Source organism: Miscanthus floridulus, chromosome 7, assembly GCF_019320115.1.
Source record: "Miscanthus floridulus cultivar M001 chromosome 7, ASM1932011v1, whole genome shotgun sequence".
NCBI lineage: Eukaryota > Viridiplantae > Streptophyta > Magnoliopsida > Poales > Poaceae > Miscanthus > Miscanthus floridulus.
In genome coordinates this window covers 89,470,840-89,488,134 of record NC_089586.1, presented here as the reverse complement: position 1 = coordinate 89,488,134, position 17,295 = coordinate 89,470,840, and the positions used below count along the sequence as shown (strand labels likewise).

Here is a 17,295-nt window from a genome sequence, read left to right as displayed (position 1 = left end):
TAAAAGATACATATAGTTCAAACTAAATTTGTTCCATAATTAATTGAGATTACAAAATATTGGAAGAAAATTACAATTAAATTTTAACTCTTCGATCCCTCATTGCTTGATAACGATTGATGATGTCATGATCTTTGACTTGCAAAAAGAACTCACGCTCAATAAATGTGACCAAACAATCATTCAAGTACTGGTCTCCCATTCTATTTCTCAACTTGTTCTTCACATAATTCATTATTGAAAACACTCTTTCTACAGTAGCAGTTGCTACAGGTAGCACTAGGACCAATTTGAGAAGTCTGTACACAAGATCATGTTTGGTGTGCTTATTTGCTGAAACAAGCATGACAGAAAGCTCAGCAAGGCTGTTCACTTGTTTAAATCTTTCATCTTCACGCATATCAGTAATAAAGAGTTGAAGCTGACAAGGGAGATGGTCTAACTCTAGTCTTGAGAAATCATTGGGATAAAATTGAGCTAGCTTAACCAAACTTGCTTTGTCAAAAGCTGCAAATGAATTAACAAGATTGAATGCTGACATGCAGATAAGCAAATATGTGTTTACCTCATCGAACCTGTCATTCAGCTCTTGAAGTTGTCTATCAATAACACTTAAGAACATGTCCACATGATAACGGTGCATATTCTTAATTTTCACATAGAACCTCCTGTCTCTTCCAACAGGCCTATAGAAATTGTCCATGTCAGGAATTTTGACCTTATGCTTGTTACAAAAAGAATGGATGTCTTTTAGAAACTCATCCCATCCATCATCCTCCCTTATTTGCTGCAGCTGAATCTTTGTCAGATAAATAAGATCTACTGCATTAACAATATCTTGATCCCTCTTTTGCAAAGCATGATTCAAATCAGCCGTGTACCAAGTACATTTTGCATCAAGTGCGCCATGAAAACAAACTCAAATGAATCAAAGATTGTCAACATTGTTTGTGCTTGGTTATACTCCGTCCGTTGAGTTCTATCTGTGCCAACCTTTTTGATAACTTTCCTAATTGAAGGATACATAGAGAGAACACGCATAACAGTTTTGTAGTGAGACCCCCAATGAGTATCACCTGGCCTACATAGACTCATCTCTTGATTTTGGCCCTTTCCAGATTCAATGACATCCAACTCTAGTTCTTCTACAATTCTTTGTGCTTGTTCTACTCGTAGCATTTGTCTTCTTACAAGAATTACCAATAAGATTCAACAAGAACTTAAGCTGATCAAAAAACCAATCACAATCTGGGTTGTCCTTAGCAACAGCCACTAGAGTTAACTGAAGCTGATGTGCAAAGCAGTGTACATAATAAGCTGAGGGGCATTCATCCATAATTAGTTTCTTTAAACCATTGGCATGACCCTTCATGTTGCTAGCTCCATCATAACCTTGCCCACGTATCATAGACAAACTTAGTGAGTGCTCCATAAGCAAGGACTGAATTGCATCTTTAAGTGTCAAAGAGGTAGTGTTTTCAACATGGACAACCCCAAGAAACCTCTCAACTACCTTTCCCTTTTTGTCAACATAGCGCAAACAAAGAGCCAATTGTTCTTTGTCATACACATCACTAGATTCATCAGCTAGTATTGCAAAGTAGTCACTACCAAGGTCTTCCATGATAAGCTTTGTAGTTTCTTTGGCACAACTATTGATGATATCTTTTTGAATTTTGGGAGCAGTCAATGTACAATTCTTTGGAGCACTCTTCAAAACTACCTTACCAACTTCTTCAAAGTTTTCTGCTAACCAATTTAGTAGTTCAAGGAAATTCCCTTTATTAAGTGAATCTTCACTTTCATCATGTCCACGACAAACCAAACCTTGACGCAAAAGAAATTTCAAGCATTTAAGTGAATAGGTCAACCGTGACTTGTACTCACATTTCTCTTTTTGGGTGGTGGAAACAAAGTTCTCAACTATTGTTGCTTTAGGCCTCAAAAAGGAATTGTATTTCTCTAGAGCCATATTGTGATAACTATCCACAGCCCCACAATGTCTCTCAATCCTCCTTTTTAAATGCCAATTTCTAAATCCTCCACTCACAAAAGCATCTGCACTAGAACAATTTGTTTTATGCTTGAATAAAAAGCACACAAAATAGAAAGCATCATCTAATTCCACACTATATTCAAGCCAACTAAATTCATCAAACCACCAAGCAACAAAGCGTCTAGGTTTACCTCCAATATCCCTGATAGGAAAATCATGGCTACGTGGTTGACAAGGCCCCAATGCAATATATCCCCTGATCACCCAGTTTTTTTCATCGACAGGATACCTTCTGATGGGTCTCCTCTTTCTAGGGTCATGATGTAGGGAGTCAATATCATAAACAGCTTCCCCACTTGATTCATAATCAAATTCACCATCTCTGATAGGAGATAAAGGAGAAGGTTCTGAAGTTTCTGTTTCTGCCACTGTTGTTGTTAACTGAGGTTCATTACTAGCTACTACCTCTGGTTCAATTGAAACCTGATCATTGGGGACAATGGCTGCTATCTCACTTTCTGGTTCTCTTGCATTTGGACTATCACTGTTATTGGTTGCTGCTGCTGCTGCCTCTGGTTGATGCTCAACAGAAGGGGTACTTTGAGCTTGAGCATGACTCTCAATGCTAATTACTTGTGGTCTTGATGTGGAAGGGGAAGGGGAATCTACCCTGCGTGACTTTGCAACCCTTTCCCACATTGATTTCAGATCAATCGACTTTGACTTCTTCATTTTTTAGAAAGGAAATGCCACTGCCTACAAAGAACCAAATGTGCATCTATAAATTTTAATTTGCAATTGAAGATGACATTTAACCGAACATAGCAAAGGACAAAGGGATTTGATTTTTGATTACCTCCGAGCGACGGTGAGCAGCTCTAGCTCCGCAGCTGCCGGGGGGAGCGGGTGCCGCCGGCCGCAGTGGGGAGCAGGGCGGCGTGGCCGCGTGGGGAACGCCGGCGACGCGAGCGCCGAGCGTCCGTGCGGGCAGCGAGGGGAGGCCGGAGGTGTGGCCGCGTGGGCCGGCGGAGCGGGTGGCCTGGCGGCGAGCGCATTGGCAAGCGGCGGCGCGAGCGACCGCGTGGGCGAGCGGCGCGACGCGATTCTGCGTCCGTCGATTCGTAGAATTGGTCGAAGCACGAAGCTGCTCTGCTGCTGGCGGCTGCCCTACCCCTACGGTGGATTTGGGGGAGTGGGGAAGTGAGTGGGAAGGCTAGATGGGCCATGGGCCGTCTAGATAGGCGTGGCCTGTGGGCTGTTTTCATTTTCACGTGAATTACAGCCATAAAATGGCAAAGAAACGCAATTTTAACACCTTAACTATATTATACATACATATACCTCTAAAACCTATTAAAATTTTGCCCAAAATTGTAGGGTATGCCCGGGAATACCCGGACACAACTGTAGATCCGTCCATGCCATATTCCCGGTGGATTCGCGCGCCAAATAATTGCATGCCTAGGCGGGCACTGATTTGGCAATCAATTTTGGCGAATGACGAGCGAAGCTGGTTTGGTTTCTTTGGCCATCGCAATTTCAGGAACTAACAACACCCCGCGCGTTGCTGCAAGAACTATTGATTTGAAATGAAATTTAACTATTTATACAATTCTTAGGAAGAAATTAACTATTATAAACTAATGTTCGTGGATAATGTAGCATGCTGATGTGGACAACTAAATGTATATTAGTGGATGATGTTTCTCGATGATGTAGATATCATAATTGCTTGTGCTTTAATTACAAGTGATAGTGGACTGTTGAGGTGGACACCTTGTATGTAAGAAAAATTGCTTGTGGGTTTTGGCTTTATGAAAAATTACTAGTGAGATTTTGTTTTACAAGAGTATAGGATAGCCCGCTTACTATTTTACAAAATAAGATAGCAAAACTGTTAGAGCTTAAGTTTTGTAGTAAAAATTCTAAAATTAGCCAACATCACAAGTATAGCACGTCCGTTGGACTTGCTCTCACAGACCATTTCACGAATCTCGCGAGTCACGACCACGTGCTTTCGCGAGAATATGTGAATGTGCGTATCTTATCATGTGTTGTTCTTTTTTTCGACGGATAAATTTCATGCATTCCTACCGGCTCTACCCCTTACTCCAATAAAAAATCAACCAACCCCTCAAAAAAATCAACTAAAAGTATGGTGTATGACTCTAGTGTGGTTCCTCTGTCCAGAAAAGGACACCACTATAAAGTTCGTTCTAATCAAACTTTTTTAAGTTTAACTAGATTACAAAAATATTAGTAATATTTGTATCTTCAAATAAATTTATTATCAAAATATATTTAATAATGTATCTAATAATATTAATTATGCACCATAAATATTAATATTTTTTATATATTTTTGTCAGAGTCAAAGATACTTGAATTCTCGGAAATTGCTAATATTTATAAGTGTCAATAGATATTAATTAATTTATTTAACTTAAGGGTTATGGATGGATTGCTTAGTATTACTATTACTAAGCTTTGGATACATGTACATGTTTCGTTTGTGTCGTTCTTATTATCTAGCTTGCAAGCTAATCCAGCCAACTCGAGCTCAAATGTGAATTGAGCTAAGCTAGCCTTCTGGCTTGTTAAGATGAGGCATGCGAAACCAATTTATTATCAAGTCCTATGTGTGTCTGACATGTCTGTTTTTGAGAAACAACAAACAAGTGAAAATGGTAGGCCACAATGCACGGTGATGACGATGTTTAGAAGTGTTCATGAGGAGATTAAGAACTTTAGATTGAAATGAAGATTGACAAGAGTCGAGCGCAATAAGGACAAATTCAAGATCTCGAGTGAGGACTTAGGGTGTTTGGATATCCCGCACTAAACATTAGTCCATGTCACGTTGGATGTTTAAACACTAATTTCGAGTATTAAACATAGACTAATTACAAAACTAATTACACAGATGGAGACTAATTTGCGTAATGCATGATTTGAAAATATGATGCTATAGTAACTTGTGCTAGTGATGGATTAATTAGGCTTAATAGGTTCGTCTCGCAAATTAGTCTCTATCGGTATAATTAGTTTATAATTAGTTCATGCTTAGACCCTGAATTCAAACACCCCTGAAAGGATCAAGATGCCTAAGAGGGGGTGAATTGGGCTAATTCTAAATTCTTTACAATAATTAAGCCCTACACTTAGCCCACTTCACCTCTTGTGTCTAGAATGTGTTTCTATTGTTCTACCGTACAAAAGTTTTGCACCTTATGTTCCAATCCTACTCTAGCATGGCAATTCTAGAAATGTAAAGACATAAAATGAATTGCTTAAATGTAAATGCTCAAAGTAAAGAGAGGGAAAGAAACGCGGCGATGTTTTTCCGAGGTATCGGAGAGTCATCACTCCCCACTAGTCTTCGTTGGAGCACCCGCGCAAGGGTGTAGCTCCCCCTTGATCCGTGCAAGGATCAAGTGCTCTCTATGGGCTGATTCTTTGACACTCTGTCGTGGTGAATCGCCCACAACTGCTCATAACTTGACTTAGGTCATCCACAAGCTCTTCAGAATGATCACCACGCTCCTAATCACCACCGAGCCGTCTAGGTGATGGCGATCACCAAGACTAACAAGGACAAACTCTTACTTGACCACGACAAGTCTAATGAGAAGGGTGGATGCATACTTGCTACTCTATATGCACTAATGAGGTCCTTAATCTTGGATTCTCAAATCTCAATCACCTCACTAGGCTCTTGCTCTCCCTCGCACTCTAAAGGTGTTTCTCAGCTGAACAAATGGGCAAGAGACCTCCCATGGACAAGTGGAGTAAGTATTTATACCCCCTCATTCAAAACATAACGTTTGGAGGCCAAGTCAGTACTCTACGGGGTGACCGAACGCTCCAGTCAGGGTGACCGGACGCTCCGATCAGTTATACCCGCCGCTGTGTCAGAAAGAGCCGTTAAGCTTTGACCGGACTCTGACCTGCGTCCGATCAGCATTGACCGGACACGTCCGGTCAAGAATAACGCTCTCTAGAACCTTACTGATGTTGATCGGACGCTAGCACCCAGAGTTCGGTCACTTTACTGTTTAGCGTCCGATCAGTTACTGGATTCTGACCAGCGTCCGGTCAGCATCGACCGGACGTGTCCGGTCACGAAGACACCTCTCCAGAACCTCTCTGGAGTTGACTGGACACAGGTACCCAGTGTTCGGTCAGCACCTCCACTCAGCATCCAGTCAGTACCAGACGACTGCAGTTGATCAAATGAATTGACCGAACTCACTCTCCAATGTCCGATCACAACCAAACCAGCGCCCGATCAGTCATTTGACCCTCCATTCACTTCCAACTCAAAATCCTATGTGAATGAAGTTTACTCCAATTGATCTTAGGGCTATTCCTGAGCTACCTAGTGCTAGGTTTGATAAGTGTGCACCACACCTAACCCACTATACTTACCTAGGTCAAGCTACTAGTCCACACCCCCCTTAATAGTTTGGCCAAAGGAAAAATAAAGTCCTAAACTACTCTAAGTGTCTCTCCAACACCAAATGACACTTAGAACTAGTCTGTCCTTAACCTTGCTATCCATCCTTTGAAAACTAAAATGATTTCCATCAACAGGGGCATGACAACCATGATTGCCGAATCAATTGCCATTACCATGACCTAACTCAAATTGCCTCTATAAAACACACGTTAGTCATAGTAATCTCGTGTCGTCATTAATCACCAAAACCCAACTAGGGGCCTAGATGCTTTCAATCTCCTCCTTTTTGGTGATTGATGACAACACAACCTCGAGTATGTAGAAGAGATAAGTGAGGTTTTCAACATGCTTGGTTCATATAAGCTTTTGACATTTAGAGCAAAAGGGGTTAGACATGCTTATATGACCGAAGCCAACATGGTGTACTCAATAGATATGAATTAAGCATGAGTACATGAAGTAAAGCTCATTTAAATCGGAGTAAAATGCGGAAGCAAAGCAAATGAGCATAACCAAGTGACATAACATATATATAAATCAATATAGAGAGTACACATGTCACACAAGTCTCACCATCACATGTAACTAAGACAATGCATGAAAGTAAACGTGAATGCATGCATGAAGTGTCACACAAAAGAAATGAATCACACGCTCCCCCTAGATCTAACATACTCGCTCCCTCTTTCTCTTTGGCGTCAAGCACTAAAACCTAAGGGTCGGACGGTGGGACAGGAGCAGTCGAGTTGGGCACTGAGGTACGGTGAGAGATCTAAAACTGAGTTGCATCATCCTCTAACCCTGAACTCTGAGTGGTCTGACCCTCTATAGCTAGAAGTGATGGTGAAGCGATCGGGTCTGCTTGGTAACTAGCGTGGCCTGTGACTCTAGAAGTATCACTGTAGGAAGTGGAGCCATATTTGTTGCTGTCGCTGTCGCTGAAACCTCAAGTGTAATAGTGATAGTCTGAGGTGGCTCGGATGATGCAACAGACGATGGAATCATCTCGGTAGTCTTGGTAACTGGAGCAACTGTGGTAGGGACAGGGACTCATAACTCTAGAGGTATAGGCTACCCTATAAGCTCACTGAAGGTAGCACCGAGACTCCTAGAGACTAGGGTATCCATCACTAATACTGAAGAACTCTGAGTTAGAGTGAAACTCATAACAATAGGAGTAAAGTGAGGACCCTGAGCTATCACTGGTGAAGCAAACCACTGGGACACCTACTTTGTAGGTGAAGCAAACTAAGTAGCTAGTTGTCCCTAACTCTGAAGCCCACTGGGCTGTACAACTGGAGTCATTGGAGTGGTGGTAGCAGGCTGGCCTATCTGAGGTGTAGACTGTCGAGGAGCAACCCCAATAGCATTGAATACATGCTGCATGAAGCCAAGTAATTGTTGCTGAATCACAAGCTGTTGCTGCTGCATGGCCTGCTGTTGCTGCTGCATGGCCTGCTGTTGCCTCTAGAACTCATCCTATCGAGCCTAAACCTGAGCAAGTGCAGCTACGGTCTCCTGTACCTGGCGTACTTGGTCCTGTCTTATCCGCTCAAGTATAGCTAGAAGAGCTAGGTCTGTCTGCGATGGCTGTGGTGGAGCAGAGCTGGAGCCACTAGCCTCCCTGTCGTGTGGTCGAGGAGCCATCTGCGGAATCGACTGATAGTCATCATCAGAGCTATCACTTGGGTCGCTCTAGACCACATCCTCCTGCTATGCATCAAGCTCCTCCTCCACTGTAGCTGCAATGCCTCCGATGATCTCATCTTGCTGAGCTGCTATCTCTGGTACCTCTGGGTGACGGCTCAGCTAGCGAGGTGTCCTTGCATGACTTTGACGTAGCATCTGGGTCATGTCATATGGAGAAAACTCAGTAGTAGCACATGTGTACTCTGCCATTGTCCTAGGAGACTTCTGTGTAACTGCCTTTTGGATTAGAAAAGTGATCTAGTGAGCATAAGACAGCTGACGGTGACCTCTAAAGCCCTCTACTAGTGTATCCTCCATCTTTGAAAGTATCACATCTCAAATATCAAATACAGTATGAGACACCAGAGAATACACTAACCACACCTGAATGCGAGTCAAACCCTTGCAGTAACCCATCCTTAGGGCTGAGTCCTCCTTATAACAGCATCAAGGGGACGAGCTATAGGTGTTAGGTCACATGGTGTCCTGCTTGACCCCTCGCTAAATGGCTCTGTGAAGCATGGTCTGACAAGATCTGTAGGTGGCACAAGTCCACCGTTAGGGTGTCTTAAAGGCTCTGTCTGACCATAGCATACCTCGTGAATGCAAATGGGTGACTCTAGAATCCTCAGTATCTCTCTGACCCTCGAGCTCTAGTGCCTGTAGTCACGACCTCTGAAAGCAAAGTGAATAAATCTATGTCTTGGGTCAATCCACAGAGAGGAGTAGAACTCACGAACCCATGATGGAACATAGCGACCTATCCATCCAAGAAGGTCTGTCAACCCTAGTAAATAAGAGAGATGAGGATGGATATGCTCGCCTACAGCTGCAACTAAAGACTCTATCGAGCAAACCCTCTGAGATCTAAAAGCAACACCACTGTTAAGATATGCATTATAGAAATCCTCCTGTAACACAGTGTAGAAGTGCTCTAAGGCACACTCATCCCTCCTCAGTGGAAACCAGTCCTCAAACTGCACAAACTGTAGCTGTTGCACCTATCTAGCTGTAGCTTCCCTCAGGTCAAGGTGAACCACCGGAGGCGGACCCTGTGGTCTAGGAGGTGGACGAGAGCCCTGCCTCTATGTCTCAGGCCTCGGTGACACCTAAGCGCGTGTACAACTGGAGCATCAAAACTGTGGTTGTACTACCTGCTCTGCCTCCTCAACCTACTCTGCATGCTGAGTGCCCTCTATCTACTCTGCTGTCAGTGTCTACTACTCAATCTCCCCCTGAGTCTGACTCTCCTCTAAAGAGATATGTCATCCTCCAAGCATGACAGTCCCAAGTGGACTACCAAGACTGGCCTCAATCCTCTCGACAGTGGCCCTCTGAGTGGGTGATAACTGGTCACTTATGTGAATGCCACTGCCAACTCCACCTCTCTCTACATGCTCTACGGTAGCTGCCACTGCTACTGCCCTCTCTGTCTCAACATCATCTAACTTTTGCTTCTTCTTTGTAATCGTTTTTGCCTTTCCCTTTTGCTGAGTAGTTAGGCGAGGTGGAGGCCTTGGATCCTCATCACCGGGACCACCTTCGACATTCTTACAACGTGCCATCTCTGAAATTGATGGGAATCACAACCACTGACACTCGTGTGGCTTGGCCTCAATCCATACTTGCGGGCTTAGCCCTGAGTTTACTGACAACTGCCAAAACAACCATAAGAGCACCAACTCGTTGCACAACAGAATAGATAGGAAATATAAATAATCACTATATTCCTAGAGATGAGAAATCCTAACAAGCAAGTAGTAGATGAGAAATTGAAAACGATGGCTTGCTACCTGATGAAATCCGATGAACCAGTGACCGATGAGCAAAGGAGAGAATCATGGGGCACCACCAAAATAGACAAGGATATGCCTAGGGTTAGGGTTTGGTGGCATGAAACCGTACGACAGCCGAGAAGGCGCGGCGGTGCAATGCAGGCGCGGGCACGGGTGTTGTGAGGAGGCGTAGGCACTGGCGCGTCGAGGCTGGCATGGGCGCGGGCACGATGAGGCAGTATGGGCATGGGTGTGGCGGTGCGACGACAGAGGTGGGCGTGGTGGCACGGTGGCATGAGGTAGGCACGAGCGTAGGCACAACTTGGGCAAGCACGGGCGCGGGCGAGGTAGACGCAGGCGTGGCGAGGTGACGTGATGGCATGAGGCAATCAAGGGTGCGAGTGCGGTGGCGTGGCGACGTGAAGTAACTGTGGGCATGGGCGCGGCTAGGTCAAGGCGGCGTGGGTGCGTTGAAAGATAAATAGTGGCCCCCCGTGACAGACAAGGAAAGAAAAATTGGATCCACTTGAATTCAACTGACCGGACGCACCGGTGGCAACAACTGAATGCTGCCACCCAGAGTTCGATCGACAACAGAGAGGTCCAAAACCCTTCAAGTGCGACCAGACGCGTTCGATTACCCTTGACCGGACGCAGACCAGAATTCAGTCGATCCTGACATCATCTTCTTTGTTTGACCAGACGCAGGGCCATCTTCACATCGGACGCTGGAGGAACAATATTTAGTGTCCACTCACGTCTGTGCTGCATCTGTTCACCTCCTATGAACTGACCGGACATTGGAAGTAGAGTCCGGTGTAGCGTTCGATCACTGTTTTCCATAAATCTTCAAAGTTCCTTCGCGCTGCCTTTTCCCAATCAAGTCTCAACTTCAATAAGACACAAATAAACACCAATTGGGACTAATGTGAGAGACCTCTCTCAAACCCTCAAAATTTTCAAAGTATTTTGCCTTAGGCTATAATTTTTTAAGAAAATAGGCAATAAAAGGGGCGAGGAGCAACATGTGGTCACACAATAGGGTGTTATGACCATTAGGAGCTTCAAATGCTCTCCCTATTTGTGGATAAACACAACGGGTGCTCAAAAGATAATCGAAAAGAAACGACAAAGCAACACACATGCACATGCCATGCAATGCTTGAAAGTAAGTCTAGTTGCTTGTCAAGTTTGATCAAGGTTAAGCTTCTTCACACGTTTTTCAGCGGTTATCTTAACCATGTTAGACAAGTCCCAAATGCATTACTAAAAATTAAACATGTTTTATATTACAATGCAATGCACGGAACAACACAAGCTCATTTTTTATTGAAGTTACAAAAATCAAGCACATTGAGCTTATTTCTCAACCGACAAAATATAGCCTCATCTAGCGGTTTAGTGAAGATATCCACTAATTGATCCTCGATCCTTATACCTTCTAGTGATATATCATTTTTCACAACATGATCTCTAAGAAAATGATGGTAGATATCTATGTGCTTGGTGCGAGAGTGTTGAACCAGATTATTAGCAAGCTTTACCATGCTCTCATTGTCACACAATAGAGGTACCTTTTTTAGAACTACACCATAGTCTAGCAAAGTTTGCTTCATGTAAAGAATTTGTGCACAACAAGCACCCGCGGCAATGTATTCCACCTCGGCGGTGGACAAAGCCACACTATTTTGCTTCTTGGAGGTCCAAGACACTAGTGATCTACCAAGCAAATGGCACCCTTTGGATGTGCTTTTTCTATCAATTTTGCAACTGGCATAATCCGAATTGGAATAGCCAACTAGTTGGAATCTAGCTCCTTTAGGATACCAAAGACCAATACTTGGTGTGTGCTTAAGGTACCTAAGGATTCTTTTAACAGCAACCAAATGAGTTTCCTTAGGATTAGCTTAAAATCTAGCACACATACACACACTAAACATGACGTCGGGCCTAGATGCGGTCAAATATAACAAGCTACCAATCATAGAGTGGTAGAGGGTTTGATCAACTGTTTTACCTCTCTCATCTAGGTCGAGATGTCCATTTGATGGCATAGTGTCTTGATTGGCTTACATTCATCCATTTTGAACCTTTTGAGAAGGTTCTTGGTATACTTTTCTTGAGAGATAAAAATCCCCTCTCATTTGCTTGATTTGAAAACCAAGAAACAATGGAAGCTCTCCAATCATCAACATCTCAAACTCCTTTGACATCAATTCACCAAACTCTTTGCAATAATCTTCATTTGATGAGCCAAATATGATATCATCAACATATACTTGACAAATGAAGATCTTTCTATCAAGCTTCTTAGTGAATAATGTGGTGTCGAGCTTCCCAATGGTAAAGCCCTTCTCAATGAGGAAATCCCAAAGGCATTCATACCAAGCTCTTAGGGCTTGCTTAAGCCCATATAGCGTCTTGGACAACCTATAAATTTGATTAGGATATCTAGGGTCTTCAAACCCGGGAGGTTGATTGTGGCAGAACCACCTAATCTAATGCCGCCCAGGAGTGCTTGTCTTCCATTAGACCCTAAGCACCCAAAGGAGAACACTAAATTACTCGATTCCATCGGGCACACCCCAGGGGAGAACCCAAAAATCCACATTTTCGCCATCAGGATCACTAATGAGAGAATACAGCTTACATCATTCTTAACCATTTCTTACATCACTTTTAATACAACATCAGAATATAACATTATTTATTATAACAGCAGAATGTAATCATATTATCAGAGTTATGAGCAACTTAATTGAACAGTGGAATATAAACGTGTGATCAGAATTACAGCGGAAATAAATATCTAATCATAACATGATGAAGTATTGTTATATAAACTATAACAACAGATTATGAAACTTTCCTTATAAAAGCATTTGGTGAGAGTTATAAATAACAACTACGATCGCAGCGTAAAGGAATCCTCACTGAGCCCACCAGGAGGTATCCACACACAAGGGTCAGCTCTAGCATCCACCTGTCACCTGCAACAGGGGGAATAAAACCCTGAGTACTCAATTGAACTCAGCAAGACTTACCCGACAGGAGGAAAGAAAAGACTCTAAGGATATGCAAGGCTATCTGGCTTGTGGGTTTATTGCATTTGCAGGAAGCATTACTAAACGTGCGTCCTTATATTTGATTTTTATTAATAGCCGCATTGGTTCATTAACTAACCATTCTATGTAAGCACATGTACTACTTTCAAGCAGGTGGTAAGCAATTGGATTTCCTTTTTCCATTCCAACTTTCATCTTTTAGTTGTTACTACGGTGCTAGACATGAAACAAGCCGTATCGGATTACCCGGCGATTCACGAATCAATGCCCCTAGCTGGGTACCCCGAAAACACACGCCCCGCTTGTACCCAAGGCACAAGCAGGACCAACCCATCACTCTCCTGTCCCGGGTGTCCAGGTCCCCATCCAAACTAGGACTCTAAGCCCCCGCCCCTGAGTCCCAGACTCAGTGCGGTGCAAGGACCTCCTCCACCAAAATAAAACCCTAACAATCGGTCCGGAAAGAGCCGGATCCACGACAAGAGAGCAACAAGTCTTCCAAGCGCCCATACCCAAGTATGTGCTCAGGATAATAAGTCTGTGACTTGCCTCGATGGCTTATGTAATGACCGGTCCTTAACCGACCAGACAGGGAAAGTAGTGTAACCAAGCCATGCCCCGCGTCCATGGCGACACAACTTCTTACACCCTCCAATACCCAAACCATATCCCTACTCGGTCACTATTTTTCCTTTTCACCATTTATATTTTCTAGGTGATAATAATCCAATAATATATTTCCTATCTCTCGCGAGTGACAGGCAATCACTCGACTTCTACCGGAGTCCTATAGCATAGCAATCTACACGATCCTATCATACTATTAAGACTCATAGGATAAAGATATATATATGCAAGTGGGTTTCATTCAACTCCTTAAAACTTAACGCACAAATATAATTTAAACTGTAGAAAAGTAGGGGTTATGCACCGAGGCTTGCCTGGGTAAGATATAACCAAAAGTTAGTATTTGCATCTTTAGATCACCCACCATCAACTAGATAGAAGCCCATTGCATCATCTCCTGGAGAGAATACCATTACACCATCTTTGGATTCTCAATCATCCTTCAATTGATCCATTGCTCCATCATCGTACCTATATGATATGCAATGTGATGCAATGTAAAGACGTAATTAATCGACTGAAATCAGGATTCATAAAATACGATCTACGCCTCTCAAGTTAACGGGCTAGTTCTAACTACGACCGTACTTAGGCTACATATACACGTTGTCGGATAAGGCGTTATTTCCCAACAATAATTTTAGTTATATAAACCAATGTGTTTTTTTATTTTATTCTATCGATTTAATCATAATTCGAAATAAGACATCATTATTTATTTAGTAAACTAATTATCCTGGCGCTACAAAAATTACAGCGAGTACCTAATATTGCTAGGAGCCTACTGTAGGAATTTTAGATCCAACACTATTACCAATTTATCACAACAGTTCCTATAAGTTATCTTTTTACAATATTAAGTACCCTAAATTAATTATATAGATCCCAAGAATATTATCAAACTATGTGAACAAAATATACTAACAGGTAGATCATGATTTTAGGAGACTAACAAAATTGGTTTCATAATTTTTGGACAACTATACAAATTTATATTGATTTTACAAGTTTACTTCTGCAACTAAATTAGCAAAGGCTTCCTAAGACTTAAGGGCCAACGGCCATCATATCGGTCCAGCGGCCCAAGTGCGGCAGGCGCGGCCCAACACGTGCGGCACCAGGTCGGGGCGTGGCATGCGTGGCCCAACACACAGCGTGGCCCAGGCGGGCGTGCGAGCGGTCCACTAGCCATCCCACTCGGCCAAAGCAGCCCAGGCGGGCGACCACAGGCCGGCCCAGGCAGGGCACGACGCGGACGGCCCAGGCGCGGCACGTGGCCAGCGGCCTAGGAGGGGCGCGCGTGGCCCAGTGGCGCAAGAGCAGGCCAACTAGATGGCCCACAGAGGAGGTCGGTGGCCCAACCAGTTAGCCAAACTGGGCAAGCCCAAGATTTGCTGATGAATTTGCAAAAACATCCCCAAGTTTCTCTCTATTTAATATGCTACTGTTCTACTATTCATTCAAGTCACAGTCTTTACATCAAGACCCTCGGGAAACCTTGTATTAACATATTTACGTCCTCACCTCAACTTCCAAAATAGAGCACGATAGGGAAGCGATCCGCCAACCAATTGATGGCTCACCGGCGGTGGAGGTGAAGCGAGGCGGCGCGGGGTAGTGACATCGGCTCCGACCGCACCTGAGGACGGAAACCGTGTGGCCGGGTGGGACCCGAGGAGCACCCGCCATGAGCACACACGGACGGCCGTGGGACAACGGCGGCGGCCACAGAGGCGCTACAGGACGCGGGTCCATGGCACCGACGGTAAGGTGTGAAGGCAAGGCGGTGCGGAGCTCGGCGCGAGGCGAGTGCGAGCCTAGGCGCACGGCATGGCTGGTGACCGGAGCGTGGCTGAGGAGCTCGCGCACAAAAGAGGTAGCTTTTGGCCCATCGTCCTTCTTCTAGAGTTAGGCGGAAGGGTTGGGTCACTAGAGCAGGACCTAGAGACGGCTAAGGTGACGATTGGTTGGAATGCGAAGGCACTGGCCAAGTCCCTTGAAGAGCGACATGCTCTCAAGGGGGAGCTCGACCAGATCCGCATTGTCACCTAGGTCATCATCACGGAGGTGTTCGGGTCGGCGCCGAGCACCATCACGCCCACCATCCAACTGGCAGAGGTCCCGGATGAGGTTTAGGCCCTCATTTTCGACAAGATATTCTACAGGACGTCGAGGGTGCTAACTTCGGTGGCGATGGACCACCCGGACCTGGACTTTGCCGCCATCTACAGTGGGTATGCCGATGGCTAGAGCCCGGATGTCATCCATGCGCTTAGGGAGAGCTTGCTGCCACACGCATAGTTGGTGGCAGAGCAAGTCTCCACGCAATGGGTGATGGAGGCTTGCCATGTGAGCGCGGCTGAAGGTGCAAGCCAGGAGGACGTCGCCCAACTGGTGGATGGAGTGGAGCCTGGGTCAGAAGCGAACATCATCCTGCCTCCGACCGAACCAAAACGTCGCCCCATCGGAGGGTGAGCAACCTTTATCTTCGCCGGTCGCGCCGTCAGCCGATGCCGCTGTGCGGCCATAGTAAAAATTAGACTAGAAGTACTTAGCATATGTAAAGGATAAGTTCATGGGGAAGCCCCCATGTGAACAGTTTGTATTGATGAATACATCAATTTTTGTTTTGTGATGAATCACTTCGTTCGAGGAAACTTGTCCCATCCGTTCATTATTTTTACCCTAGCATAGCTTTGTTTCTTATTCTTTCTTTTTCGCACCTGCCTATTTGAACCATAGGTTGCAACCTTAAGAACCCAGGCATGGCCCGCGAGGCTCAGCTACTCATAACCGTAGGTCATGGCAGGGTGCAATCAGTTGGAATGTTTAAAGCAAAGTTACGTAAGGTAATTAAACGAATGGACTACCCTTTTGTTCGGGTAAAAAAATATTTACCATATGATAGTAAAAAAGAGAGGTGGTATCGCACCCTCGTGGAGCCCCCGAGCGACTTGGGCCAAAAGTGTTCGGGCCGGGGTGCTTTGTAGGAGCAAATGTTGAATGAAAGAAAGCAGTAAGACCAAATTTTTAGGGGAAGAAACGACATAACTATTCAATGTTCCAAGTGTTGGTGAGAATATCACCATTGTCGTCCTTCAGTCGGTAGGCGCCCGGTCGGATCAATTCGGTCACCGTATAGGGTCCTTCCCAAGGTGGAGAGAGTTTGTGTTTCTCTTTGGTTGATTGAGCCCTTCGAAGCACGAGGTCTCTGACCTCGAGGATCCTTCCTCTAATTTTCCTCTCATGGTACCTATGGAGAGTCTGCTGGTAGCGAGCAGAGCGGATGACAGTTGTCTCATGGGCCTCCTCGAGCAAGTCGACTACGTCTTGCTAAGCCTCTGTGGCTCGGTCATGATCGAAGGCCTTCACTCCCGGGGCACTGTGGTTGAGGTCAGAGGGCAGCACTGCTTTAGCTCCGTAGGCCCAAAGGAAGGGTGTGAACCCTGTGGATAGGTTTAGGGTCGTTCTCAGGCTCTAGAGGATCGCTAGGACCTCTACAACCCATTGCTCAATGTACTTATTGAGTCGGTTAAAGATGCGTGGCTTGAGTCCTTGGAGGACCATAGCATTGGCTCGCTCGACCTGCCTGTTAGTACGCGAATGTCCGACCGAGGCCTAGTCAATCCTGAGGCCATATCCATCACTGAAGTATGGAACTTCTTCTCGGTGAAGTTAGTTCTA

General features: G+C 44.7%; 1 pseudogene; it reads right to left on the bottom strand.

Moving 5' to 3' along the window:
- Positions 1-76: 76 nt before the first annotated feature.
- On the bottom strand, positions 77-2,728 carry LOC136463757 (uncharacterized; annotated as a pseudogene).
- Positions 2,729-17,295: the final 14,567 nt, after the last annotated feature.